This window comes from Opisthocomus hoazin, chromosome 13 (assembly GCF_030867145.1).
Source record: "Opisthocomus hoazin isolate bOpiHoa1 chromosome 13, bOpiHoa1.hap1, whole genome shotgun sequence".
NCBI classification, from domain to species: Eukaryota; Metazoa; Chordata; class Aves; order Opisthocomiformes; family Opisthocomidae; genus Opisthocomus; species Opisthocomus hoazin.
In genome coordinates, this window is record NC_134426.1 from 10,111,608 (window position 1) to 10,123,875 (window position 12,268).

Here is a 12,268-nt window from a genome sequence, read left to right on the forward strand (position 1 = left end):
GGCACAAAGAGCTAGCCTGGAAAGCTGTTGCTCAGCCTCATCTGCCCATGGCACTGCTCGCACAGAGGCACAGAGACTGGGGCTGCTTGCTTGTCTTGAGACCTCAAACTTCAAACGTGTCTTAGGTGGTCCGTGCTGGGCGCCTCCAGCAGCACTGCTCTGAAAAGGCGAAATTCTGCAGATAGCTCTCAGCCAGAAAGAGCTAGCCTGGAAAGCTGTTGCTCAGCCTCATCTGCCCATGGCACTGCTCGCACAGAGGCACAGAGACTGGGGCTGCTTGCTTGTCTTGCCCCCTCAAACTTCAAACGTAACTTTGGGGGGTATGTGCAGGGGGCGTCCGGCAGCCCTGCTCCGAAAATGCAAACGTCTGCAGATAGCTCGCACGCAGAAAGAGCTAGCCTGGAAAGCTGTTACTCAGCCTCATCTGCCCATGGCACTGCTCGCACAGAGGCACAGAGACTGGGGCTGCTTGCTTGTCTTGCCACCTCAAACTTCAAACGTATTCTTGGGTGGTCCGTGCTGGGCGCCTCCAGCAGCCCTGCTCGGAAAAGGACAACGTCTGCAGACAGATTGCAGGCAGAAAGAGCTAGCCTGGAAAGCTGTTGCTCAGCCTCATCTGCCCATGGCACTGCTCGCACAGAGGCACAGAGACTGGGGCTGCTTGCTTGTCTTGCCACCTCCAACTTCAAAAATACTTTTGTGGGTACGTGCAGGGGGCCTCCGGCAGCCCTGCTTCAAAAATACAAACGTCTGCAGATAGCTCTCAGGAATAAAGAGCTAGCCTGGAAAGCTGTTGCTCAGCCTCATCTGCCCATGGCACTGCTTGCACAGAGGCACAGAGACTGGGGCTGCTTGCTTGTCTTGCCACCTCAAAATTCAAACGTAGATTTGGGGGTCCATGCAAGGGGCCTGCGGCAGCCCTGCTCCCAAAATGCGAACGTCTGCAGATAGCTCACAGCCAGAAAGAGCTAGCCTGGAAAGCTGTTGGTCAGCCTCATCTGCCCATGGCACTGCTCGCACAGAGGCACAGAGACTGGGGCTGCTTGCTTGTCTTGCCACATCAAACTTCAAACGTAGATTTGGGGGTCCGTGCAGGGGGCCTGCGGCAGACCTGCTCCCTAAATGCGAACGTCTGCAGATAGCTCACAGGCAGAAAGAGCTAGCCTGGAAAGCTGTTGCTCAGCCTCATCTGCCCATGGCACTGCTCGCACAGAGGCACAGAGACTGGGGCTGCTTGCTTGTCTTGCCACCTCAAACTTCAAAAGTATCTTAGGTGGTCCGTGCTGGGCGCCTCCAGCAGCCCTGCTCTGAAAATTACAACGTCTGCAGACAGATTGCAGGCAGAAAGAGCTAGCCTGGAAAGCTGTTGCTCAGCCTCATCTGCCCATGGCACTGCTCGCACAGAGGCACAGAGACTGGGACTGCTTGCTTGTCTTGCCACATCAAACTTCAAACGTATCTGAGGTGGTCCGTGCTGGGCGCCTCCAGCACCCCTGCTCTGAGAAGGCGAAATTCTGCAGATAGCTCTCAGCCAGAAAGAGCTAGCCTGGAAAGCTGTTGCTCAGCCTCATCTGCCCATGGCACTGCTCGCACAGAGGCACAGAGACTGGGGCTGCTTGCTTGTCTTGCCCCCTCAAACTTCAAACGTAACTTTGGGGGGTACGTGCAGGGGGCGTCCGGCAGCCCTGCTCCGAAAATGCAAATGTCTGCAGATAGCTCGCAGGCAGAAAGAGCTAGCCTGGAAAGCTGTTACTCAGCCTCATCTGCCCATGGCACTGCTCGCACAGAGGCACAGAGACTGGGGCTCCTTGCTTGTCTTGCCACCTCCAACTTCAAACGTATTCTTGGGTGGTCCGTGCTGGGCGCCTCCAGCAGCCCTGCTCTGAAAAGGACAACGTCTGCAGACAGATTGCAGGCAGAAAGAGCTAGCCTGGAAAGCTGTTGCTCAGCCTCATCTGCCCATGGCACTGCTCGCACAGAGGCACAGAGACTGGGGCTGCTTGCTTGTCTTGCCACATCAAACTTCAAACGTATCTGAGGTGGTCCGTGCTGGGCGCCTCCAGCAGCCCTGCTCTGAAAAGAAGAACATCTGCAGAGAGATTACAGGCAGAAAAAGCTAGCCTGGAAAGCTGTTGCTCAGCCTCATCTGCCCATGGCACTGCTCGCACAGAGGCACAGAGACTGGGGCTGCTTGCTTGTCTTGCCACATCAAACTTCAAACTTAGCTTTGGGGGGTCCGTGCAGGAGGTATCTAGCTGCGCTGTTCCGAAAATGCGAACCTCTGCAGATAGCTCTCAGGCAGAAAGAGCTAGCCTAGAAAGCTGTTGCTCAACCACATCTGCCCATGGCACTGCTCGCACAGAGGCACAGAGACTGGGGCTGCTTGCTTGTCTTGAAACCTCCAACTGCAAACTTAGATTAGGTGGTCCGTGCAGGGGGCCTCCAGCAGCCCTGCTCTGAAAATGCGAATGTCTGCCGATAGCTCGCAGGCACAAAGAGCTAGCCTGTAAAGCTGTTGCTCAGCCTCATCTGCCCATGGCACTGCTCGCACAGAGGCACAGAGACTGGGGCTGCTTGCTTGTCTTGCCACATCAAACTTCAAAAGTAGCTTTGGGGTCCGTGAAGGAGGCTTCCGACAGCCCAGCTCTGAAAAGGAGAACGTCTGCAGATAGCTCGCAGGCCGAAAGAGCTAGCCTGGAAAGCTGTTGCTCAGCCTCATCTGCCCATGGCACTGCTCGCACAGAGGCACAGAGACTGGGGCTGCTTGCTTGTCTTGCCACCTCCAACTTCAAACGTAGCTTTGGGGGGTCCGTGCAGGGGGCCTCCAGCTGCGCTGTTCCGAAAATGCGAACGTCTGCAGACAGATTGAAGGCAGAAAGAGCTAGCCTGGAAAGCTGTTTCTCAGCCTCATCTGCCCATGGCACTGCTCGCACAGAGGCACAGAGACTGGGGCTGCTTGCTTGTCTTGCCACATCAAACTTCAAACGTATCTGAGGTGGTCCGTGCTGGGCGCCTCCAGCAGCACTGCTCTGAAAAGGCGAAATTCTGCAGATAGCTCTCAGCCAGAAAGAGCTAGCCTGGAAAGCTGTTGCTCAGCCTCATCTGCCCATGGCACTGCTCGCACAGAGGCACAGAGACTGGGGCTGCTTGCTTGTCTTGCCCCCTCAAACTTCAAACGTAACTTTGGGGGGTATGTGCAGGGGGCGTCCGGCAGCCCTGCTCCGAAAATGCAAACGTCTGCAGATAGCTCGCAGGCAGAAAGAGCTAGCCTGGAAAGCTGTTACTCAGCCTCATCTGCCCATGGCACTGCTCGCACAGAGGCACAGAGACTGGGGCTCCTTGCTTGTCTTGCCACCTCAAACTTCAAACGTATTCTTGGGTGGTCCGTGCTGGGCGCCTCCAGCAGCCCTGCTCGGAAAAGGACAACGTCTGCAGACAGATTGCAGGCAGAAAGAGCTAGCCTGGAAAGCTGTTGCTCAGCCTCATCTGCCCATGGCACTGCTCGCACAGAGGCACAGAGACTGGGGCTGCTTGCTTGTCTTGCCACCTCCAACTTCAAAAATACTTTTGTGGGTACGTGCAGGGGGCCTCCGTCAGCCCTGCTTCAAAAATACAAACGTCTGCAGATAGCTCTCAGGAATAAAGAGCTAGCCTGGAAAGCTGTTGCTCAGCCTCATCTGCCCATGGCACTGCTCGCACAGAGGCACAGAGACTGGGGCTGCTTGCTTGTCTTGCCACCTCAAACTTCAAAAATACTTTTGTGGGTACGTGCAGGGGGCCTCCGGCAGCCCTGCTTCAAAAATACAAACGTCTGCAGATAGCTCTCAGGAATAAAGAGCTAGCCTGGAAAGCTGTTGCTCAGCCTCATCTGCCCATGGCACTGCTTGCACAGAGGCACAGAGACTGGGGCTGCTTGCTTGTCTTGCCACCTCAAAATTCAAACGTAGATTTGGGGGTCCATGCAAGGGGCCTGCGGCAGCCCTGCTCCCAAAATGCGAACGTCTGCAGATAGCTCACAGCCAGAAAGAGCTAGCCTGGAAAGCTGTTGGTCAGCCTCATCTGCCCATGGCACTGCTCGCACAGAGGCACAGAGACTGGGGCTGCTTGCTTGTCTTGCCACATCAAACTTCAAACATAGCTTTGGGGGTCCGTGCAGGGGGCCTGCGGCAGACCTGCTCCCAAAATGCGAACGTCTGCAGATAGCTCACAGGCAGAAAGAGCTAGCCTGGAAAGCTGTTGCTCAGCCTCATCTGCCCATGGCACTGCTCGCACAGAGGCACAGAGACTGGGGCTGCTTGCTTGTCTTGAGACCTCAAACTTCAAACGTATCTTAGGTGGTCCGTGCTGGGCGCCTCCAGCAGCACTGCTCTGAAAAGGACAACGTCTGCAGACAGATTGAAGGCAGAAAGAGCTAGCCTGGAAAGCTGTTGCTCAGCCTCATCTGCCCATGGCACTGCTCGCACAGAGGCACAGAGACTGGGGCTGCTTGCTTGTCTTGCCACATCAAACTTCAAACGTATCTGAGGTGGTCCGTGCTGGGCGCCTCCAGCACCCCTGCTCTGAGAAGGCGAAATTCTGCAGATAGCTCTCAGCCAGAAAGAGCTAGCCTGGAAAGCTGTTGCTCAGCCTCATCTGCCCATGGCACTGCTCGCACAGAGGCACAGAGACTGGGGCTGCTTGCTTGTCTTGCCCCCTCAAACTTCAAACGTAACTTTGGGGGGTACGTGCAGGGGGCGTCCGGCAGCCCTGCTCCGAAAATGCAAATGTCTGCAGATAGCTCGCAGGCAGAAAGAGCTAGCCTGGAAAGCTGTTACTCAGCCTCATCTGCCCATGGCACTGCTCGCACAGAGGCACAGAGACTGGGGCTGCTTGCTTGTCTTGCCACCTCAAACTTCAAACGTATTCTTGGGTGGTCCGTGCTGGGCGCCTCCAACAGCCCTGCTCTGAAAAGGACAACGTCTGCAGACAGATTGCAGGCAGAAAGAGCTAGCCTGGAAAGCTGTTGCTCAGCCTCATCTGCCCATGGCACTGCTCGCACAGAGGCACAGAGACTGGGGCTGCTTGCTTGTCTTGCCACCTCCAACTTCAAAAATACTTTTGTGGGTACGTGCAGGGGGCCTCCGTCAGCCCTGCTTCAAAAATACAAACGTCTGCAGATAGCTCTCAGGAATAAAGAGCTAGCCTGGAAAGCTGTTGCTCAGCCTCATCTGCCCATGGCACTGCTCGCACAGAGGCACAGAGACTGGGGCTGCTTGCTTGTCTTGCCACCTCAAACTTCAAAAATACTTTTGTGGGTACGTGCAGGGGGCCTCCGGCAGCCCTGCTTCAAAAATACAAACGTCTGCAGATAGCTCTCAGGAATAAAGAGCTAGCCTGGAAAGCTGTTGCTCAGCCTCATCTGCCCATGGCACTGCTTGCACAGAGGCACAGACACTGGGGCTGCTTGCTTGTCTTGCCACCTCAAAATTCAAACGTAGATTTGGGGGTCCATGCAAGGGGCCTGCGGCAGCCCTGCTCCCAAAATGCGAACGTCTGCAGATAGCTCACAGCCAGAAAGAGCTAGCCTGGAAAGCTGTTGGTCAGCCTCATCTGCCCATGGCACTGCTCGCACAGAGGCACAGAGACTGGGGCTGCTTGCTTGTCTTGCCACATCAAACTTCAAACGTAGCTTTGGGGGTCCGTGCAGGGGGCCTGCGGCAGACCTGCTCCCAAAATGCGAACGTCTGCAGATAGCTCACAGGCAGAAAGAGCTAGCCTGGAAAGCTGTTGCTCAGCCTCATCTGCCCATGGCACTGCTCGCACAGAGGCACAGAGACTGGGGCTGCTTGCTTGTCTTGCCACCTCAAACTTCAAAAGTATCTTAGGTGGTCCGTGCTGGGGGCCTCCAGCAGCACTGCTCTGAAAAGGACAACGTCTGCAGACAGATTGAAGGCAGAAAGAGCTAGCCTGGAAAGCTGTTGCTCAGCCTCATCTGCCCATGGCACTGCTCGCACAGAGGCACAGAGACTGGGGCTGCTTGCTTGTCTTGCCACATCAAACTTCAAACGTATCTGAGGTGGTCCGTGCTGGGCGCCTCCAGCACCCCTGCTCTGAGAAGGCGAAATTCTGCAGATAGCTCTCAGCCAGAAAGAGCTAGCCTGGAAAGCTGTTGCTCAGCCTCATCTGCCCATGGCACTGCTCGCACAGAGGCACAGAGACTGGGGCTGCTTGCTTGTCTTGCCCCCTCAAACTTCAAACGTAACTTTGGGGGGTACGTGCAGGGGGCGTCCGGCAGCCCTGCTCCGAAAATGCAAATGTCTGCAGATAGCTCGCAGGCAGAAAGAGCTAGCCTGGAAAGCTGTTACTCAGCCTCATCTGCCCATGGCACTGCTCGCACAGAGGCACAGAGACTGGGGCTGCTTGCTTGTCTTGCCACCTCAAACTTCAAACGTATTCTTGGGTGGTCCGTGCTGGGCGCCTCCAACAGCCCTGCTCTGAAAAGGACAACGTCTGCAGACAGATTGCAGGCAGAAAGAGCTAGCCTGGAAAGCTGTTGCTCAGCCTCATCTGCCCATGGCACTGCTCGCACAGAGGCACAGAGACTGGGGCTGCTTGCTTGTCTTGCCACCTCCAACTTCAAAAATACTTTTGTGGGTACGTGTAGGGGGCCTCCGTCAGCCCTGCTTCAAAAATACAAACGTCTGCAGATAGCTCTCAGGAATAAAGAGCTAGCCTGGAAAGCTGTTGCTCAGCCTCATCTGCCCATGGCACTGCTCGCACAGAGGCACAGAGACTGGGGCTGCTTGCTTGTCTTGCCACCTCAAACTTCAAAAATACTTTTGTGGGTACGTGCAGGGGGCCTCCGGCAGCCCTGCTTCAAAAATACAAACGTCTGCAGATAGCTCTCAGGAATAAAGAGCTAGCCTGGAAAGCTGTTGCTCAGCCTCATCTGCCCATGGCACTGCTTGCACAGAGGCACAGACACTGGGGCTGCTTGCTTGTCTTGCCACCTCAAAATTCAAACGTAGATTTGGGGGTCCATGCAAGGGGCCTGCGGCAGCCCTGCTCCCAAAATGCGAACGTCTGCAGATAGCTCACAGCCAGAAAGAGCTAGCCTGGAAAGCTGTTGGTCAGCCTCATCTGCCCATGGCACTGCTCGCACAGAGGCACAGAGACTGGGGCTGCTTGCTTGTCTTGCCACATCAAACTTCAAACGTAGCTTTGGGGGTCCGTGCAGGGGGCCTGCGGCAGACCTGCTCCCTAAATGCGAACGTCTGCAGATAGCTCACAGGCAGAAAGAGCTAGCCTGGAAAGCTGTTGCTCAGCCTCATCTGCCCATGGCACTGCTCGCACAGAGGCACAGAGACTGGGGCTGCTTGCTTGTCTTGCCACCTCAAACTTCAAAAGTATCTTAGGTGGTCCGTGCTGGGCGCCTCCAGCAGCCCTGCTCTGAAAAGGACAACGTCTGCAGACAGATTGCAGGCAGAAAGAGCTAGCCTGGAAAGCTGTTGCTCAGCCTCATCTGCCCATGGCACTGCTCGCACAGAGGCACAGAGACTGGGACTGCTTGCTTGTCTTGCCACATCAAACTTCAAACGTATCTGAGGTGGTCCGTGCTGGGCGCCTCCAGCACCCCTGCTCTGAGAAGGCGAAATTCTGCAGATAGCTCTCAGCCAGAAAGAGCTAGCCTGGAAAGCTGTTGCTCAGCCTCATCTGCCCATGGCACTGCTCGCACAGAGGCACAGAGACTGGGGCTGCTTGCTTGTCTTGCCCCCTCAAACTTCAAACGTAACTTTGGGGGGTACGTGCAGGGGGCGTCCGGCAGCCCTGCTCCGAAAATGCAAATGTCTGCAGATAGCTCGCAGGCAGAAAGAGCTAGCCTGGAAAGCTGTTACTCAGCCTCATCTGCCCATGGCACTGCTCGCACAGAGGCACAGAGACTGGGGCTCCTTGCTTGTCTTGCCACCTCCAACTTCAAACGTATTCTTGGGTGGTCCGTGCTGGGCGCCTCCAGCAGCCCTGCTCTGAAAAGGACAACGTCTGCAGACAGATTGCAGGCAGAAAGAGCTAGCCTGGAAAGCTGTTGCTCAGCCTCATCTGCCCATGGCACTGCTCGCACAGAGGCACAGAGACTGGGGCTGCTTGCTTGTCTTGCCACATCAAACTTCAAACGTATCTGAGGTGGTCCGTGCTGGGCGCCTCCAGCACCCCTGCTCTGAGAAGGCGAAATTCTGCAGATAGCTCTCAGCCAGAAAGAGCTAGCCTGGAAAGCTGTTGCTCAGCCTCATCTGCCCATGGCACTGCTCGCACAGAGGCACAGAGACTGGGGCTGCTTGCTTGTCTTGCCACCTCCAACTTCAAACGTAATCATGGGTGGTCCGTGCTGGGCGCCTCCAGCAGCCCTGCTCTGAAAAGAAGAACATCTGCAGAGAGATTACAGGCAGAAAAAGCTAGCCTGGAAAGCTGTTGCTCAGCCTCATCTGCCCATGGCACTGCTCGCACAGAGGCACAGAGACTGGGGCTGCTTGCTTGTCTTGCCACATCAAACTTCAAACTTAGCTTTGGGGGGTCCGTGCAGGAGGTATCTAGCTGCGCTGTTCCGAAAATGCGAACCTCTGCAGATAGCTCTCAGGCAGAAAGAGCTAGCCTAGAAAGCTGTTGCTCAACCACATCTGCCCATGGCACTGCTCGCACAGAGGCACAGAGACTGGGGCTGCTTGCTTGTCTTGAAACCTCCAACTGCAAACTTAGATTAGGTGGTCCGTGCAGGGGGCCTCCAGCAGCCCTGCTCTGAAAATGCGAATGTCTGCCGATAGCTCGCAGGCACAAAGAGCTAGCCTGTAAAGCTGTTGCTCAGCCTCATCTGCCCATGGCACTGCTCGCACAGAGGCACAGAGACTGGGGCTGCTTGCTTGTCTTGCCACCTCAAACTTCAAAAGTAGCTTTGGGGTCCGTGAAGGAGGCTTCCGACAGCCCAGCTCTGAAAAGGAGAACGTCTGCAGATAGCTCGCAGGCCGAAAGAGCTAGCCTGGAAAGCTGTTGCTCAGCCTCATCTGCCCATGGCACTGCTCGCACAGAGGCACAGAGACTGGGGCTGCTTGCTTGTCTTGCCACCTCCAACTTCAAACGTAGCTTTGGGGGGTCCGTGCAGGGGGCCTCCAGCTGCGCTGTTCCGAAAATGCGAACGTCTGCAGACAGATTGAAGGCAGAAAGAGCTAGCCTGGAAAGCTGTTGCTCAGCCTCATCTGCCCATGGCACTGCTCGCACAGAGGCACAGAGACTGGGGCTGATTGCTTGTCTTGCCACATCAAACTTCAAACGTATCTGAGGTGGTCCGTGCTGGGCGCCTCCAGCACCCCTGCTCTGAGAAGGCGAAATTCTGCAGATAGCTCTCAGCCAGAAAGAGCTAGCCTGGAAAGCTGTTGCTCAGCCTCATCTGCCCATGGCACTGCTCGCACAGAGGCACAGAGACTGGGGCTGCTTGCTTGTCTTGCCCCCTCAAACTTCAAACGTAACTTTGGGGGGTATGTGCAGGGGGCGTCCGGCAGCCCTGCTCCGAAAATGCAAACGTCTGCAGATAGCTCGCAGGCAGAAAGAGCTAGCCTGGAAAGCTGTTACTCAGCCTCATCTGCCCATGGCACTGCTCGCACAGAGGCACAGAGACTGGGGCTCCTTGCTTGTCTTGCCACCTCAAACTTCAAACGTATTCTTGGGTGGTCCGTGCTGGGCGCCTCCAGCAGCCCTGCTCGGAAAAGGACAACGTCTGCAGACAGATTGCAGGCAGAAAGAGCTAGCCTGGAAAGCTGTTGCTCAGCCTCATCTGCCCATGGCACTGCTCGCACAGAGGCACAGAGACTGGGGCTGCTTGCTTGTCTTGCCACCTCCAACTTCAAAAATACTTTTGTGGGTACGTGCAGGGGGCCTCCGTCAGCCCTGCTTCAAAAATACAAACGTCTGCAGATAGCTCTCAGGAATAAAGAGCTAACCTGGAAAGCTGTTTCTCAGCCTCATCTGCCCATGGCACTGCTCGCACAGAGGCACAGAGACTGGGGCTGCTTGCTTGTCTTGCCACCTCAAACTTCAAAAATACTTTTGTGGGTACGTGCAGGGGGCCTCCGGCAGCCCTGCTTCAAAAATACAAACGTCTGCAGATAGCTCTCAGGAATAAAGAGCTAGCCTGGAAAGCTGTTGCTCAGCCTCATCTGCCCATGGCACTGCTTGCACAGAGGCACAGACACTGGGGCTGCTTGCTTGTCTTGCCACCTCAAAATTCAAACGTAGATTTGGGGGTCCATGCAAGGGGCCTGCGGCAGCCCTGCTCCCAAAATGCGAACGTCTGCAGATAGCTCACAGCCAGAAAGAGCTAGCCTGGAAAGCTGTTGGTCAGCCTCATCTGCCCATGGCACTGCTCGCACAGAGGCACAGAGACTGGGGCTGCTTGCTTGTCTTGCCACATCAAACTTCAAACGTAGCTTTGGGGGTCCATGCAGGGGGCCTGCGGCAGACCTGCTCCCAAAATGCGAACGTCTGCAGATAGCTCACAGGCAGAAAGAGCTAGCCTGGAAAGCTGTTGCTCAGCCTCATCTGCCCATGGCACTGCTCGCACAGAGGCACAGAGACTGGGGCTGCTTGCTTGTCTTGCCACCTCAGACTTCAAAAGTATCTTAGGTGGTCCGTGCTGGGCGCCTCCAGCAGCACTGCTCTGAAAAGGACAACGTCTGCAGACAGATTGAAGGCAGAAAGAGCTAGCCTGGAAAGCTGTTGCTCAGCCTCATCTGCCCATGGCACTGCTCGCACAGAGGCACAGAGACTGGGGCTGCTTGCTTGTCTTGCCACATCAAACTTCAAACGTATCTGAGGTGGTCCGTGCTGGGCGCCTCCAGCACCCCTGCTCTGAGAAGGCGAAATTCTGCAGATAGCTCTCAGCCAGAAAGAGCTAGCCTGGAAAGCTGTTGCTCAGCCTCATCTGCCCATGGCACTGCTCGCACAGAGGCACAGAGACTGGGGCTGCTTGCTTGTCTTGCCCCCTCAAACTTCAAACGTAACTTTGGGGGGTACGTGCAGGGGGCGTCCGGCAGCCCTGCTCCGAAAATGCAAATGTCTGCAGATAGCTCGCAGGCAGAAAGAGCTAGCCTGGAAAGCTGTTACTCAGCCTCATCTGCCCATGGCACTGCTCGCACAGAGGCACAGAGACTGGGGCTGCTTGCTTGTCTTGCCACCTCAAACTTCAAACGTATTCTTGGGTGGTCCGTGCTGGGCGCCTCCAGCAGCCCTGCTCTGAAAAGGACAACGTCTGCAGACAGATTGCAGGCAGAAAGAGCTAGCCTGGAAAGCTGTTGCTCAGCCTCATCTGCCCATGGCACTGCTCGCACAGAGGCACAGAGACTGGGGCTGCTTGCTTGTCTTGCCACCTCCAACTTCAAAAATACTTTTGTGGGTACGTGCAGGGGGCCTCCGTCAGCCCTGCTTCAAAAATACAAACGTCTGCAGATAGCTCTCAGGAATAAAGAGCTAGCCTGGAAAGCTGTTGCTCAGCCTCATCTGCCCATGGCACTGCTCGCACAGAGGCACAGAGACTGGGGCTGCTTGCTTGTCTTGCCACATCAAACTTCAAAAATACTTTTGTGGGTACGTGCAGGGGGCCTCCGGCAGCCCTGCTTCAAAAATACAAACGTCTGCAGATAGCTCTCAGGAATAAAGAGCTAGCCTGGAAAGCTGTTGCTCAGCCTCATCTGCCCATGGCACTGCTCGCACAGAGGCACAGAGACTGGGGCTGCTTGCTTGTCTTGCCCCCTCAAACTTCAAACGTAGCTTTGGGGGTCCGTGCAGGGGGCCTGCGGCAGACCTGCTCCCAAAATGCGAACGTCTGCAGATAGCTCACAGGCAGAAAGAGCTAGCCTGGAAAGCTGTTGCTCAGCCTCATCTGCCCATGGCACTGCTCGCACAGAGGCACAGAGACTGGGGCTGCTTGCTTGTCTTGCCACCTCAAACTTCAAAAGTATCTTAGGTGGTCCGTGCTGGGCGCCTCCAGCAGCACTGCTCTGAAAAGGACAACGTCTGCAGATAGATTGAAGGCAGAAAGAGCTAGCCTGGAAAGCTGTTGCTCAGCCTCATCTGCCCATGGCACTGCTCGCACAGAGGCACAGAGACTGGGGCTGCTTGCTTGTCTTGCCACATCAAACTTCAAACGTATCTGAGGTGGTCCGTGCAGGGCGCCTCCAGCACCCCTGCTCTGAGAAGGCGAAATTCTGCAGATAGCTCTCAGCCAGAAAGAGCTAGGCTGGAAAGC